The following is a 17914-nucleotide window of genomic DNA, read 5'->3' as shown; positions in this document are numbered from 1 at the left end:
TTTTCAAATAGAAAGGCTGATCCCTTAACTCAGATGAGTTAGCTACCTTATGGGCATGACACATAATGGCAGGAGAAACTGGCCTTTATGTGCTGGGTCTGCGACCCAAAAAGTGTGACTTGCTTACTTAGTTTCCATCCTCTTGACAAGTAGCCAGTTTCTGCAGTAAGATGAAATACATTTTCTCCACACATAGCTGCTACCACTTTAAGGTTAAATCTTGAAAAATTCTGGAAGGCAGCAGGGAAAGTTCAGCTGTTAAAAATGCAATGGGGTTTTATGGAAGGGTTTTCCAAGGATGATGAGCATATTGGCAGGAAAAACTATCAGCAATTTCAGTGCAAGTTTTTTGTGCTTGCATTCCAGCTGTAAAAAATACACATGCACCTGAGAGCTTTTTTCAGCACCTGGAAGCTGTGAGTTACGTGGTTGTGACTGAAAGCATTCAGCACAAAATGTTTCCTTTGACCAATGCTTCATGCAAAGGGCAGGGGTCGTGAGTGCTTGTGGAACTTCCTTGTTTGAGAGATAGTTTGTGAAATACAGTACAAGAGATGTCATACCCTGCATTTTTTCCTACTCCAAGACAGGAACGTTATTGGGGATGTGCTAACTAGGATCTGTATCTAACATGTTCACATGGTTGCAGCTTGTCCCTGGCGCTCAGCAAGCAGGGCAGCAGCCATACTATTTTACCTATCTCTGGGTTGCACATGAAGTTAATGAGATCTGTCATTTAAAAACAGATTAAAAAAAAAAGTAGCACATTGACAATCTCTGTTAATAATTGACTTAATGAGGCCCTAACCACCTTATCCCATCCTGGAGAAGTTAATTGAGGGGATTGTGTTTTTAATCTGCTTTGAGAGCCCTAATCTTATGTTCTAGCACTGCCAAGTCACTGATTGACTGATTGATTTTGGTCTCTTGGAGCAAAATAACAACCTCCTGAGACGGACATTGGCATTTTCCCAAAGATTAACTACATGGCATGAGGAATCACGAAAAAAATACAGTCTCTTTAGTGGTGTTCAAATGTGGGTCGCTGCACCCTGTTTCTGGAAAATGCAGAACAATAGATGTCAGGCTGATAGATGTGCTGGAGACCTCCTTGCCAAAGGGCCCAGCCAGCTACATGAGACACTGCTTGAGGAGCTGGTCAGGGTGGCATAACAAAATTCGGGTGCGAGAAGGAAAATCCACCCCTACACAGAGAAATTTCCTGGGGAGTTGCAGGAAAAAAATCTGGAGACGTTGTCAAGAGATCTAATCTTCCAATTTGTGCCAAAGCAAGATCAAGCACACTTAAGCTATTTGTTGGTTAACGTTCTTTCAGATAATGATTTGAAGTGTGAGATAGTTAATGTACTTGTTCTGCTCAGCACTACCCACAGTTCATTTTGGAACAACCAATTACTCCCTTAAAAAACACTACCCATTTCCTGGGGTGTATGATATAGGCACTTTTCTAATTAGGAAAAAGTTGGCAATGAAACACATCCATTGCACCCAGTGTTTTCAGATGCATGTAGCATCCATGCTGGTATCACTAAACATTTATTCTGGTTAAACTGATCATATCCATAGAGTCTTTCTTTCCCTTTTGGTTTCACATAAAGATTGTTAAGTCTCTCTGCTGTTCAAACCACTAAACTATATATGAATTTTCTTTGAACTTACATTTATTTTATCATGCACCTTAGCCTCTTCTGTTTCCTGGGAATTACAGACAGTGCAAAGCAGGAAGGCTGCCAGGGAAGTCCAATATGTGAGAGTGATATGAGATTACAGCCCAAATCTAATAAGGATAGATTAGTTTTATTTCCCATTTAGCCATGAGCATCACTAGTAGAACAAGATATTAAATCAGACTTCTAAAATTGTACCTGTGCTCTGAGCAGCTGTCCAGCTGTGCTACTCCCCAGCCCCATACTTTCTCTTGCATTCTTAAAGACCACAGCCAAGGATTTCCAGAATCACTGCAAGCCAAACACTTCTCTAGAGTATTCAGTGAAATCATCCAAATGAGCCCAAAGTGATTTTGAGCCAACACTCGTGCACAAATCTATGGCACATCTAAAATCTGTGCGGGAGCTTTTTTTGTTGGTTTTCTTTTTTGGTATAACTTTGTGGTGGGTTTTTTTCCCTCCTTGCCAAGCTCTTTGCCATAGCACATCTGTTAGAGAAATACACCGCATGAGTCAGTGCAATTTTGAAGGGGGAAAGGATGACTGGTAATGGCTGTGGCTGGCTTCGTTTGCATGATGCTTGCTGCTCTGGCTGCTGTGCAGCTGAGCGGGGGGCAGGGAAGTGTCCTCTGGAGAGTCTGATTCACAAGCCAACTTGTTCAGTTCTGTAATGAGAGAGTTTTTCCTTATTTGCAATTAAAATGTCAAATACTGTTAGAGGTATTTGATTTGTCACAGCGCAACTGTCTAGCTTACTGACTTGAAGGAGAGTCAAGCAAGATGCTGATTTTTATAATCCAATTACAGCAGAAAACTGAAATTAATTTATTAAACTATTTATTTTCCAAGGGGCAGAAGGTGTCTTCAGCCATTTGGAAAACGCAGGCAGCTTCCCTTGCCTTCATGGTGGCTCTGTTTTTGGGATGCATACTCTAGAAAAGTTCAGGTGCTACCTGTTATTTATCCTGGGTGATGTCCTTCTGCCATCTGAGCCACCACATACTCATTAAAAAAACAATGGAGGCCATCATGCAGAATAGAGTTCAGCTGTTCTAGTAGAGGTCTCAGATGATTTTGTGCCCATTGTTATTATTATTGTTCAGTGGTGCTCAAGCCCAGCAGTGGGCCTCAGTACAGGGAGCTCAGTACAGGGAGCAGGCACCGTGTAAATTGAGGTGGAAGTGTCACTTAGGTTGGGGGTCTAAGTAACAGGCAGCGTAGAGCAGAAGATTATTAACCTGTGGTTCATAACCACAGCTCCAGACCAAGTGACACTTGGGAATGATTTTCATGATGTGGTTCTCTCGTCTTTCCTCTAACTTTAGACAATGAAAGAGCTTTATTATTTGGGATATAGTGTTTTACTGGAACCAGGGGAAGCAGTACAGGTCCCTCTTAGTATTGTATCTGGAGGTGACAAATTTAGCTAGAAACTGATCATTTATTTTACATGGGCCAATACCCTTTGTAGTGGAAATGCTAAGTCACAGACTGAAGCAGTGGTTGAGCACTTGGTGGGAAGGCAGGGCCAACCTAGCAGAGCCAGGATCTACCCCTTCCCAGACCTCATTTAAAGACTGGTAGTGCAGGTAAGGGTATCTTGCTGGAGATTCCTCCTACCTGAGGCCTCTTAAAGGTAAGTAATGCTTTTTCTTCATTTCTGCATCTGTGGCTGCTGCATTTGGGTTTATTCTCAATTGCTGTAGCCAAAGTCTTTGCCACTCTGCTATTATCATCCCATTATAGCATTGTACTCTTGCAAACTAACCAACCAACCAGAAACTAGAAGTCCATTAATTCACTGTTGGTTAAAAACTTCAGGAACTTATATTGAGACAAGTGCTATCTGTTGAAAGCTATAATGTTTTCTTATCCATTCATTGCCTATTTGGCCAAGGAGTGTTCTCAAAGGAGGTTGCACACAGTGCACTCTACTGCACTGATGAGTCCTTGTGGGCTCCCTAGAGCAAGTTCATATTACACCTTTGGGCATGGAGTGAACAAAAGGGATCCATGTCTGAACGTTGCTTTGATTACCATCTGAAAAACATCATTATGCAAAAATATCCAAGAAGTTTCCTATTCTCCTTTTCAGCATCTAGGTAGTTGTGTGCTGGATTTGTCCTATCTAACAACTGTTAATTCTGTAGAGATGCTCAAAGTGAGGAGAGCATTTGTCCCATGCTGCCCTTGTGAGTTGCACTTACTCCTGAATTGCTTTCTTTCCCTTTTCCCAGTTTTGAGCTGCTTTGTGAGGATCCAAGAACCTCAGAGCCCTAAGATCAGGGTTCACTGATGTGCAGTCTATTCTGCAGATGCAGAATCAATGTGAAAAATAATCTCTGCTTTGTTTTTCTCATTTGTACCATTTCTGAAGGGACGAGGAATTAGGATGTTGTTGGCAACTTAATTGATGATGGATGTAATGGGTGAGAGATGTCACTTCCCTGTGATTGCTTCTGACACACTGATAGTTTGAGAGTTGTTTATAGGGCTATAATAGTATTGTGTGCAAACAAACGCATTAATGTCTCAGGCTTTCATAGCATTCTACCAAAAAAGATCCAGGTTGTGGCTCTCAATGTCACTGTATCTTGGCCTTTTATTGTTGCAAATTATTTGATTTTTTTTTTTTTTTAATACATATATCACAAAAAGGCTACTTCTGCTCTCAAATTGTCACTGCTACTGTATCTGAAGTTCACTTTCACACCTTTAATCTTTTCTATTTGATGTATTTCTTCAGTGGTGAATTTTATCCAGGCTGCTATGTTTAGCTCTGGCCAGACGGCTGTGTGTCTGGGAGATGGTATTTGCATACAATAGCGCAGAGGAATTTAAATTAATCTAGGAACAAAACCCAGCAGAAGCAGTCTGCACAGGATAATGAGATGTGCAACTCATTGGTCTGTTGTTTGTCTAAACAACTGCCTCTTTCACGTGGATCTCAAAGTAAGCCTCCACAGCAGCGTTTGTGAAAAGCCCTTTCTCAAGCAGAGTCCTGTCCTCTCTTGCTGGCATGATGCACAAAAGCTTCTCCATACATCATGTCTGAGGATTCTGCCAAAGAGACAGGGAGATGACAATCCCTATAGTCTAATATGATATTTCCCAGTGCTGACAATGCCTACTGTTTTTTAACCAACAGATTTCTAAAGCCATAAGTGCTGTTGCATTTTGTTACACAACCATTTACCTAGTTAGCTTAATTTTATTACAAAATTTGGAGCGTAAGATGTACAAATGAAATGCCTTAGGCGATGCCGTACAAAACTAGGGGAAAGTATGATTTGTCGTGTAGCTGAAAAGAGAAAGCAACTGGGAAATAAAGAAAAAAACAGGGCTGGTATGTGCCTTCCATATTATTCTGAGAATAATGACTTCATGCAGTCTTTAAGTTTTGGATATGTCTAGCTGGCGCTCAGATTAATTTTCACTGGTGTGTAGTTTTTCAGACAGTGTGATTTGTGTTTGTTTTGTTGGATGGTTGTGGGTTTTTGTGTATGTTTTTGTCAGTAGCTTGTGCTTTGCACAATGCAATTTTTAACAGTTTACAGCAGCTGACCGTCACTGATCAGCAATGACATTAAAGGTCGAGGACCACAGGGAGCTCTGTCTGGAATGGCAGAGAAGGTGTTGGAGCTTGTTTTCTTCAATTTACTCCCAAACATAGGTTCTCTTTCCTTGAAACATGAACTGTAAGTTAGGCCTCCAAGTTAAAAACATCAGTGCCAATTTTTGCAGTCTCTTTCTTATATCCAGGAAATTGTCACAGAAATAGAGAACCAGAGAGGAGCACCCACAGGAACTCAGCCCAAGACTTCTCTGTGATCCTCTTACTTTCACAAAGGGCACCTTATTGTCTTATCTGAAAGGCCCAGTTAAACACCAAACAAGTTTAACAAGCTATGAAGATATTTTCCCACAGACAGCAAGAAGTGAGGGTTTGCAGACTCTATTCCTTGCCTACCAGTTCATTTTAACTCACAGCCTTGGGCAAGGCCATTCAAAAGCAAGTTCCCAGCTGACACAGAGAAGAAAGCAATAGTTACCAGCAGAATGAGCAAAAGGCATAATTAAAGAGCTATTGCCTGGTTGGATTTGCTGAAAATGTCTGTAGGATGTCACAGCGAATGAAATGTTCATTTCATGCCTGCAGTTCTGCTGGAAGGAGCATCCCTGGAGCCAGAGCAAATCACACTGGAGCAGGCAGGTGGCCAGGGCTGAGATCTCCTTGTTTGCCTTCCTTCCTCTGAGCTGTCAGGCAAGGAGAAGAGATGAACAGTCTGATCAAGTCTTCAAATATCTTTTGGCTGGAAAAATCACTACAGAGAAGAGATGTGTGTGTCTTTGCAGTGCTGTTTAAACAACCCAACCAAAACCAGGGCTGCGCTATGTCAAAAGTAATGTGCAGATGTGTGCATGTAGGAAGGAGAGAGGAGGAGGAGAGGAAGAAGAGGAAACAAAGTGAGAACCCCCTTCCACTGACTCCTCTTGGTGCCGTGTGGAGAATGCCTGCTTGATGCAAAAACAAAGCTACGACAAAGAGGGAGATTTTGCTCTAAGTGTCAGATGGACCTGGAAGGTTAGCTTGCTCTTTAATGAAATTCTGCTTCAAAGTCTCCACTTCTTTTCCACAGGGGAGCAGCACTTTCTTTAAGCGATGTTTAGAGGACACTAGTCTGCAAGGGTAATCATCCTCGCCTCTGGCAGGAAGAGCTCGTGCACTCGCATTTCCGAGAAGGCTCTCTTTGTGAGTAATTGAATTTGTCTCTGGAGCACAAGATTTTTTTTTCTGTGGGACTAACTGCAGCTCTGCTTCTTCCTTACGTGCAGCTTACTGTAACTGAGGTAGGAGGAAGGTATTACAGCTGAGGTTTTTCTGAATGTGATGCATAATTGAGGTGATTGCCATGAAAATATACATTTATAGTGTTCCAAATGCCTCCTGCAGCAGTGAATGGATCTGCAGAAAATAATCAGAGGATCCCCCACTGCCACCCCACTGCCACCCTCCTGCCACCCGAAGGAAAAAAGTAGTGCCATATGAGGCAGCAGAAGTGTCTGTGAGCAGCTGGCAGGGCAGCTCTGCGCTGCACCCAGGGGTGCTCAGAGCCCAGCGATTTCCCCCAGGCTGATAGTTCCTCAGCTCTGCCTGGTTCCCAAAAAGGAGCAGCCAAGTCCAGACCAAAAGAAAGGGCTTCTTTCACCATAATTTGTGTTGCTGCAAACAGAACACTGGGACCAATTGAGGAAAAAATCCATCAAGACTGGAGGTGCTTTTTTTTCCTTTCTTCAATCACTAAGGTCAGCAATGATGTTGGGTGGCTGGACAGCCAACTCACTGTGGCACAGCAGCCATGTATATTTAGGATATCACTTTAGGCAGGAGGGAACTTATTCTAAGGGGAAGACATAGTTATCTAGTAACATAAAGCAGCTGCTCAGGGATTTCTTTGAATACATGCCATGACCATTGGGCTATCTTGTCAAATTGTGATGCATATCTCAGATCAATAAAAAGGCTCATCTGAGATTTCTTTGTCCTGAATGTTACACTAAGTGGTACAAATCAGCATGAGCTGATCAGCAGGAGAATCTAAGGTAGCTCCACTCATGACTGAAAGCGCAAACTCTAGATTCAAGTCCAATTTTCTTGGACTCCAGTCTCTAAAAATAATATTTGGGTTGTGATCTCCTGTGTGAACCAGAAACCAGAGCATATACCTTTACCATTTTACTTATTTCTGTGGCTTCCAAATACAGTGACTTGGATATTCTATTCACCTTCAGCCTTGGGATTTCCCAGTTCTCATAAACAGGTTTCTAAGTTGTTTCTGTATGACAAGTGGAGACTTTATCACTTGATTGCATTCTCTTTGCAGCAACCCAGGCATCCATGACTGCTTTTAGGGCATATCCTTAGGTAGCTGAGTAAAGCAAACAAAAAAAGGAAAAGTGCAGTAGCACGTGTCCTCCCAGACACCTGGCCAGCAGTAGCAGCAGCAGCTGGTCCAGCTGCAGCACATTAGCTTGATTAAACACACTACCAAAATTTTGCATATGCAAAAATTAGGGAAGTGGTATCAATGTAGTCATTCAATAGTGTGTTAAATAGGGAAATGACCAGTGAGTGTTTGTTTTTTGTTTTTTGTTTGGTTTTTTTTTTTTTTTTTTTTTTTTTTTTTTTTGCATGAGCTCTATGTCTTGCATGCTGGGACTACAGAGAGAGATCCATGGCCAGCACAAGTCAATATATTTTGAAGGAAGCAGAAAACTATTGGTAAGAAAATTACATGTAATGGCTGGCAGATTTCAGAGGCATTGCTTGAGTACCGGGAAGGGGTGTCATAAAGAAAAGGGGCTGACAGAGCTCCTCAGCCCCCCAGAAATGCTTTCAGGAAGGAAATATCAGGACCTAGCTACTGGGTAACCCAAACAACCAGCCAAACTGAGTGAGGTATGGTCAACCAATTGGGATCCTCCATCCTGCAGAAATTAATTAGCACTCTCCTGCTCCACTGGAAAATATGATCATGGAAAACTCAGTTCACTTAGGTTTAATTTTTTTTCAAAGGCAGTGGGGATTGAGTCTTTTAATTGTATATCTGAGCTATTTTGAAATAACACAAAGGAAATGAGGCAAGGGAAAGAAAAAGCAATATTTTTATGCCATGTACCTTACATTCAACCCTAGACCCTTACCAGGTTTTCAAGGGAGAACTTAACCCATTAAACTGATTTCATCTGAAAAGACAGAGGAAAAAAAATAGTCTTGAACACAGGTTTACAGTATATGTATGTTACAGCATTAAGGTTTCACTAGCACCCACTAATTCTGTTGCTGCAACAGAAAACTGAGGCTTTCACATTTAATGAAGCATTTCTTTGAAGTCAAGCTAAAGTGATGAGCATGACCGTGCTGCACATCTGCCTGTGTGCACAGGGCAGGCCATTCTGACTTCATTTTCTGAGAAACTACCAAGAGCAGCCCAAGAGAACCTGAGGTACTTAACAAAGCTTCAGAAAGAAAAGATGGAAGATGGCTCTTCCCCATCTCTTGCTTGCTGTCCCCACCCCATATTGCAGGTTAGAGTGGTGGTGGAACACCCGCGCTCGGCCCATAGAGCAGGTGCTGGGGAAGGGTGGTATTTTTGGGCTGAAGGAGAAAACCTTGCTAACGCGTATTTCTAGAGCAAATCCTAACTATCGGTAGTGATGTTCTGTTCTGTGACAACTTTCTAATAACCTTGGTTGTATCATGTAGCTGATAAGGAGCGAATGGTTTGTGCTGATGAGCAGATTACATTAGATTATTCAAAACATCTAGCATTTTTTTCATCAGAATAATCACTGAGTTGATCTCACTCATGTTCAGGACAGCATGTACTCATCTCTCATTGGAAAAGTCAAACTGTGCTTTCAAAGAGCAAAGAAAAATCTCATTCTCACACACATACCTTTGTGTGCAGGAAGGAAGAAGGGCTGAAACACTTCATGGCAAGAATAAGTTACACAGCTGTAACCCCTTTAGCAGACTCTTCCTCTTCTCCACCAGCCCTATGGGCCACTTTAAAGGCTTGAGTTTGTCACTGCAAGTAAAATTTTCAGCAAATTAGAGTAAGGAGAACTGCATCACTGTTAGAAGTTTAAACCAAAAAGCTATCTGAGGAAAAAGGGAAAAGCTCACAAGCCCTTCCACCCCAGTGAACTGACAATCCTGCTTGCTGGAGCATTTATTGCTATCTAGGAAACAGAATTTTGTGGAATAAGACTTTTTCAATTAGGAAAGGAAAAAGTGAAGGTTCCTGCATTTGACTACTACAATAAAATGAATCTTGGTATCTAGCATAGGCTGTTTCTGTCTTCAAAGTCAGTGAGACAGATTGCATTTAAACTCAGGAGAAATATTTCATACGTATATTCATAGAGAATAAAAGGTTCTCAGATGCAAACTAAATAGAAATCTCATACAAATGGAAGAGAAAGCTCAATTCAATACCATTCAGAGAGAAGTAGGAATTTTTTTCCTTAGAATGAAACCCTTGCTGAAGTCATTCATACTATTTTCATAGTGAAAGTGACCACCATCATCCCCTTAGTGGAGAATAGGTGCAGAATAAAATTTAGTAATTTCACATGGAGCTCAAATATCGGTTAATGGGCAGTACTTGAGTTAGCAAACTGAAGTTAACATAACTATATAGCATAGACTATTTGCCTTGACTTGCAAATATTAAGTTAGAAACCCTTTTGTGTGAGAGAGTTCTGCTTTGAATAACCTGAAGTATTAGGCTACTAATAAGCAATACAAAATAAAATACATGATTCCTCGTATGGAATTTATTCATTTTAGTACAAAATATTAAAATACTTCTTGGTGAGCTGTGTGTACGTGGTCCTTTGACCTTATACTGCATCAGTACGAATGTGACAGGTGACATGCTGGGTATCTTTTGCCTGCTAGTTTAATCCAAACATTGCTAATTGGAATTTGCTAATGAAAAGCTTTCAGTGAAACCAGTTAGCATTTGTTATAATGAGCTCTTTAGTCCAGTGAAGCCAGTTTTATGTAGTCCTTCCCACAGCACTTATCCACTCAGACTTATTTGTCTTTACCTTTCTGCCTTTTCTCATCTCTTGGAAATGAATTAAAAGATGGACAGTTCATGAACAGAGATAAAAAGGAGATGGAATTTTGTCCTGACCATCGAGTAGTTTTGTTTTCCATGCACCTGTTCCTTTTGTGTTTATGTCACTTTCAGCAGCTCCAGCCCAAACCTCTGCCAGTTCTACACAGACAAGCTCTTATTTTCCCTGCCAAAGGGGAGCTGTGGGTGCCCCAAGTGGCTCCCAGGCAAGCTGGGGCAGCACGGGGACATATCAGAGCAGCAGCAAACAAGTAATGGAGGCTCATGTTGAAAGTCCCTTCTTTTTACTGATCAATTACTCCTTTACATGGGACACTGAGGACTGCCAACATGCTCTGTGAAATTAATTCAGGAAGAAGCCATTCATACTGGGGTTGCTCACACTGATACTGAAGTGGGCACTGCTTCAGGCTATGCAGGAGCTGTTTAACAACACAGAGGTGAAAAAGCAGCTTTCTGCTGAAGCAGCACAGGAGCAGGGATCTGCAGCATCTCTCAGCTCTAGATCTTCTCGTTGAAAGGGGGTTGTTTTTATTATAGGCATGAGCACAGCCCCTTCAGAGTTATCTGGGGCTATGGCACCCAATCGCATCAAAGGCAGTTTAGGAGAAAGATTTGCTTAAACTTTTACTGTGCTGAAAACTCTTCCATTAGTTTTTAAGGCCAACTCGGAGACATCATTATACATACAGAAGTGGTCCATGCTTTTCCAGGCACCAATGTGACTTTGCAGTGCACCTTCTCCAAACCAGACATCCACAAAGTGTGGGCACAGTGGTCCAAGACCAATAGCAATGAGCAGTCCAGAATATCTGTCCATCACCCCAATTTTGGCATCCATTACTTTGAATTTTTCAAGACTTATAACTACTGTTCGGTGTTTTTGCAGGATGTGCCGCAACAGGGACGTGAAAGACAGCTGATGTTCTCCTGGCCCAGACTCCTCATCTGAATGCAACCAGTGGGCTCTGCACTTGTAAAATATTACTATCTTCCTTAGCAGGCAGTACGAGTGCAGTTTTCCTACTTACCCCTACGGGACAAAGGCTGCAAAAATTTCACTTGTCATCAAGGCAGAAGGTAAGTGGTTACAAAAAAATGTGTTTCTTTTTCATAAAAGTGGAAAGAGGAAGGAGAACCGGGATAGACAAAATTCTGTTGGTCAGTGTCAGTGGCTTTTTTTTGAGGTTTGCAAGGGTGCCACTGAATGCTGTCTCAGGCTCTTGTTAGCTGTTAAACAGCTCATGATTAGGAATTTTTATTTATTTATTTATTTATTGGAGAAATATGAAGTAAGATTGAAATGCACAAAAGGTTGTCAGGTGAAGTGTCTACATTTTCATTTTGGAGAAACATGATGAGGAGAAGCCTGGGCAAGTGGTTTTGAGGTATGGTGGGACCAAAGCCATCAGCTTTTCAAACAGTGTGGTGCCTCTGCCATGCATGTGCTGCACTGAAAACTAGGGAGAGAAAACGCCCTTGTCTGGTTGAGGCTGAGAACTGGACTTTGTGAAGCAGGACGGTCATTTAAGACGCCCACAGGGCCAGAGACTTGGCTTCTTTTGTCAGACAAACGGAAGCTGGAAAGCAGCATTAAGTCAGCCCTAGGGGAGAATGTGAACAGGGATGTTATTTAAACATGCTTGTAAAAGAGCAAATGGTTTTAAGTAGGACATGAGTGGATTTAGCTACAAATTAAACAACAACTGTGTCCTCAGGCCAGCAGTGAGGGCAAAGAGTCTGAATTGATAAGAAGATGGAGCTGGGCAAAGATGTTTGCCGAACTGGGCAAACTTGTGCTCAAGAGAGGCTGGATTTGATGACCCCAGAAACTTTTTTCAGGCTGAGGTTTCTGTTCAGAGTTGCAAAGCCAGCGCGCTCACCTGCTGCTCTCTGGGGCTGTACCCAGCATGCTTTCAAGGGCTGAGAATGGGGCAGGTGCAGGAAAAGTTAGAGGTAGCAGAGTGAAGCAGTGCCCATGGGTGCAGTTCTGTCCTTCGTGCAATTTTTCTGCATCTAATATAACTAATATAGTAATAGCGATAACCAAGCACTGATTGTCTTTCCTTGCCTGTGTTTGATACTGGTATGTTTGATGCTGTAAATGTGGTCTACATTCGTTAAATATGTGCAGCTGCTGTTCAAATCTGCATCACTGTGGATTTTTCAGCCACTGCATTATGTCTTACTGATAACATTTGCTGGAGACAGCTAAAAAAGTCAGTCTGCAATGCACCTCTTAAAGGTTGTCGTTTTAAAGTAATTGCAGATTTTGCAATAAACCTTGTCCACTCAAAAGAAGGCAAAAGACCTTAATGCAGCCTGTGAGTGGAATGGAGATGAGCAGTCATTATCTGTAAAGTACAGCTCCCAGCTGCGTCAGAGCAAAGTGAATCCAGCACTTTATCTATTCCATCTCAGTCCACAAGCCAGAATTAACAGGAGAGCAAAGTTCAGAAGCATCCATGCAGGCTGCAGCACAGGGGCTGGCCAGAGATCTTAACATCTGCCCAGGCACTCACACCATTGCATGACTGTACCACTGCTCTTCCTGCTTAAATGTGGGGGTGCAGACAGATCTGACTTCTGGATCACAGATAGGCTCTGTTCGATGCATCACTTCTGACCTCCCACAGGTGGATTTGAGCCTTGAAGGAACGGGGAGGGTAGGAGGTGCTGAGACACTTTTTAAAATAAACAACACAAGAAAGAGTGAGAGGCTCTGCTCCTGGGGGAAGGCAGGTTTTACAATAAAAAAGGACCACTTACACTGAAAAATGGAGTTGATCTTAACCTGTCTGACACGTTGAACACCTTACCTGATACAAAGAAAGTCTGCAGAGAAAAGGAAAAGAAGAGGGGCACGAGGTTGATGTGAGAATTTATTGCAGCAAAAAAAATCATATGAGGAAAAATTGAAGATCAGCTTCAAAAGGAAATGCCTTGGTGCAGCAGTTAAGCAAAGGTTTTTGTGAATTTTGGTAAGGTCATGAATTAGAGTAATGAAATTGCATCTGGAATTGGATGCAGGGCTTTCATTAACAAATGTGTCTATGGATATTGGTGAAAAACTACTCTTCTAATTAAAAAAAAATTCCAGTTCCTTCATCAAAAGACCTGTCAGCATTAGTTCCTGAATCATAATGAACATCGTGTTTCTGATTTTCCTTCTTGGGCTTTTCAGTTGTTGTTGTTACTGTTGTTGCCCTGATGAAAGAAGAGCAGCATTACATGAAGGAAGTGCAGTTAAACCAGACTTCAGAAATTCCATGCTTTAAGAACATGACCTCAAGAAACTAGTCTAATTATGCTTTGAAATGGACAGTGGTAAGTATATGTATTATTTCATCTCAGATACAAATTACAGAAGAAAATATAGGGTATTTCTGCAGAGAGAAATAGAAATGGTAGATATTACTGTGTCCTGTAGAATCTGTTGAACAAAAGCTATCAACTGTGTTAGAGCATGATAATAAAGGAAAAGGTAGATATTTGGTTTTGCAACATTGATACTACAAACAATATCTGTTTAAAAAAAAAAAAAAAAAAGTCCTTTCTTAATTGCTTTTAATTATTCATGAGCATATGTAGAGCAGGTCTGTGGGAAGTGCCAAAGAATTTAGCAAACGTAACAAATAAAGTATGATAATAAAATATTTTTTGCATCAGCTTCTTCAGGGATTTTTGCTGTAGTGGAGCTCTAATATCTCTGAAAAGTACAGCTACAATATATGTTAGTGAGGTATCAGGCTTTTTTAAACAAGAAAAAAGAAAAAGCTGAAAAGCTTTTGTGCTTTGTTGACCTCCATGTCACGGGCACACACTGAAGACATGCAAACCCAGTTATCGACTTAGGTTGCTCTGAAAGTAATGCCTCCTATTTCTTTCCATGGAGACTACAACGGGTGCAAAGGCCACAACAACACTATAATTGATAGAGCAAATTCTCAGCTACAAAACACTGCTTTTCTACATAGGCACCACCATTAGCTATGCATTTTTTGCTAGCTATGAACAAGAACCTGTGTGTTGTTCTTGTAAAATTCTGCATGGCCATCCAGAATGTGGCTTGTCTTTCATGCTGCTGTTACCACTGCTGAAATGCATCACCCACTGCTTCACTGTGCTCACATGCAACTGTTTGGTCTCCATAAATGTTAGGCAAGCATCTGTGAATGTCAATGGGCGCCATTTTTTCTGCAAGGAGAAATTCAGTAGCACACCTTTACTTCACACGCACTTCCATATCAGGTGGCATTGTGTCAGACTGCCCCTCTGCTGTCATCTGCCACATGGCAACAAAATGTAACAATACTGATGGGAAGATACAGCCTCTACTGCCATACCACCAACATCCACCTCTGATGTGGTGGGCCAACATAATAATAGAGGAGGCATTACTTTCAGAGCAGCCCTCGTATTTAACCACTTACATAAAAACTATGTTTGAGCACTTTTCCGTGAGTCTTAACCTTCTAGCATTAACTTCAGTATAAATACCAGCAAGCAGTGTGCTTGAGCTTTGCCCTTAGGTTTCTGTGTTATCGCTGATGAGTTGTAATTGTTGAGGTCTGAAAGGTGACTTTCAGACACAACAGGTTTCTCATTCTTCTATCTTAGGCCATTACCTCTTCAGATCTCTTTGCAGTGAATTCTGAATTTTAAAGCTCTTTAACATTTTTAAAGGGAACATGTTTGCCCTTAACATGATTTAGTGCAACCATGTCACTCTACAAAATCAAGCAGCAGAGTAAGGAGAAAAACAAACACCACAAAAGCACAATAATACACATAGGTCATTCAGAGGACAGCTTGCAAATATGTAGCAAGGCACAGCTGTCCATGATGTGCTACATGTCTCTATCTCAGGGTGACTGGCACACAGGCAGTTAGAGGATGTGATTTCTGCCTATTATTTTTATCTGCCTACTGTTATTATATGCAGCTATTTACCCCATACCTTATTGGTAAGATGATGAACACAATAGGTTTTGAAGTTCTAAATAATTTCATCATAAAAAGACAATGTATTTGGGTAAAATAGGTGTTGGAAATGTTTAAGTACATCTTAGTGTTATTCCTCACTATTTTCATGGTGGGAATTGTGTTGGTCTGCAAAAATAGGAGGGAGTGTTTTGTCTTCACGTCTTATGTGAGAGGTTTTATTCACAGAGGAAAATGTAAAACACAGAGGAAAAGAAAGAGGAACTTATAACCAGGCAGTCCTCCTATCGTGAGGTGTATGGCAATGGCAGTGCACTGTATGGGTGCAGAGTCTTGGGTCTGAATAACACTCTAAAGATTTTTGCTACCAAAATAATCAATGATGGCAAGAGATTTTCTCACCAAGGCTGTAATTTCTGCTTATACACCAATGGGTCTGAAAAACAAATTTCCAAAACTCCTAAAGTAAATAGGTGTCAAACAGTGGGAATGTCGACGATGCTTTGACTGTAGTTGCTTACTTGAGGAAGCCCATGGCTCAGAGATGGCACAGTAATGCAAGGTTTGAAGCTTAGGATACAAAGGAAGATTCTACAAGGAACAGCAGAAAAAAAGAAAAAGTAAACCTCCGTCTTGGGGCTGTTAGTCATTGATGCAAGAGAAACAAAAATAGAAGTTAATGATCTGAGATTTCCTCTTGCGTTTGCATGATTCAAATGTAAGTCCTACTTATAAAAAAATCAACGTTTGTCAAGCAGCTAGAAATGTCACCTGGATAATCATTCAAGTACACTAAGATATTTGAACTCTCCCTGTCCTCTGCCCCTGCTGATGCTCTTTGCCTTGGTTTGAACATCACTCAACTAAAGTGGTTGATTTATTTGGCATATTCTCTGAATTACTGTGTCACGTGTGACTGTCTGTGCATGCACCCCCACCAGCTGTACAGGAGGGGAAGGGATACAAACAAGAGAAAGAAACCACAGCCTTTGCTGCTGGTTTTCTCTGGGCATCCTATGATGCTCCTGGAAACTGCTGGCTGGCCTCTGATGGTGGTGTTGGGCTATTAGCCTCTAGCAGTGCTCCGAGCATAGGATTTGCTGGAGCAGCCCTCTGAGAGAGATGGGTGCTGAGAGTGATAGGTGTTGAGGTGGCCTTCTCCGACCTTGGACTGACAGAGATCAGATCCTGGAGGCAATGTAGTTGTATGCTCCAAGCCCGTTCATTGAATCAGCCCATTCACTGGTAAGGCAGGAGCTGGGGAAGAACGAGTGCAGGAACCCCACACTGAGCAGCATGAACACAGAGGAGACAACACAGGTCTGAGGGACAGCTGTGACACTTCCTCACAGATGAACTGGGTATGACTGAGAGCACAGTAGAAGGATAGGGAGTGCAAGTGAGAGTCCCTCAATGAAGTTGAGAGTCTTGATAGGTTGAGTAGAAGAAGTAGAAGTGTTCAATCAAGAGAGCTTTTCTGAAGAGGGTGCTTTCAGACTGAAATGCTTAAAAATATGTCTTTCCCAGAATGGAGCTCTTTTAAAGTACAAATTTCTGAGAAAATGTGTGGTCTTCTCACATCTAAATTTGCCAAATATTGATTTCTCCTTTTGGTAAAGGCTCAGCAACAGAAACTGCTATACTAAAAATTGAATTTCTGCTAGACCCAAACCATTGGTAAAGACAAATAAATGTCAAACAGTTAACAGAGGCTGAGCTGTTAAATTAAAAAGATCTACTTGGTAATTCAGAGCTGTGCATGAGAGCTGCTTCCAGAATAGTTATGCAGAAAACATATCTTCTGAAAAAGCAAAGAAGCACCCAACATGAAAGTGGAGATACATACCTATTCTCATCAAAACCCCAAAAGAAGAATCATCACTAGATTCAATATTATTTACTACTACTAGCCAACCTTCAGCTCATGTTAGAAAACCCGCTTTTACCACACGTCTTCTTACATCTGAAAATACATATATTTCCTCTGACAGCCCCACTACAGTTTGTACATTGAACGTTTTAAGATATTCATTTTCTGATAAGGAGAATCCTTCAAACAAAAAGCAGAAAGGAAAGGAAAAAAAGAAAACAAAAGGAAACTCCACCCAAAATGTACCCTAAGTTCAGAAAAACACAAGGCCATGATTATTAAATATAGGTGTTCTGGTTTCAGCTGGGACAGAGTTGATATTCTTCACAGCATGTGGTGTGATGCAAAGTTTAGGGTTAAGGGGAAAAACAATGTTGATAACACACCAATGTTTTAGTTGTTGCTGAGCAGTGCTATACAGAACCAAGAACATTCTAGTTTCTCAGGTCTTTATGCTGTCTTGCCAGTTAGAGGTCTGGGGGGCACAGGGAGGTTAGAGAGGACAGAACCAGGAAAGCTGACCTAAACTGAACAAAGGGATATTCCATATCATCTGATATCATGTGGTAAAAACTATAAAAATTAGGGGAGTTGGTCAGGGAGGGCAGCCACTGCTTGGAGACTGGCTAGTCGGTGGGTGGTGAGCTATTGCATTGTGCATCATTTGTTTTGTAAACATATATACATATATATATAATTATCATTACTATTATTTCTCTTTCTCTTTTCTGTCTTAGTAAATAGTTTTTATCTCAACCCAC

The sequence above is a fragment of the Lagopus leucura genome, unplaced genomic scaffold (genome assembly GCF_019238085.1).
Source record: "Lagopus leucura isolate 7727_CA_CO unplaced genomic scaffold, USGS_WTPT01 Super-Scaffold_100001, whole genome shotgun sequence".
Lineage (NCBI taxonomy): Eukaryota > Metazoa > Chordata > Aves > Galliformes > Phasianidae > Lagopus > Lagopus leucura.
This window is presented reverse-complemented; position numbering follows the sequence as displayed.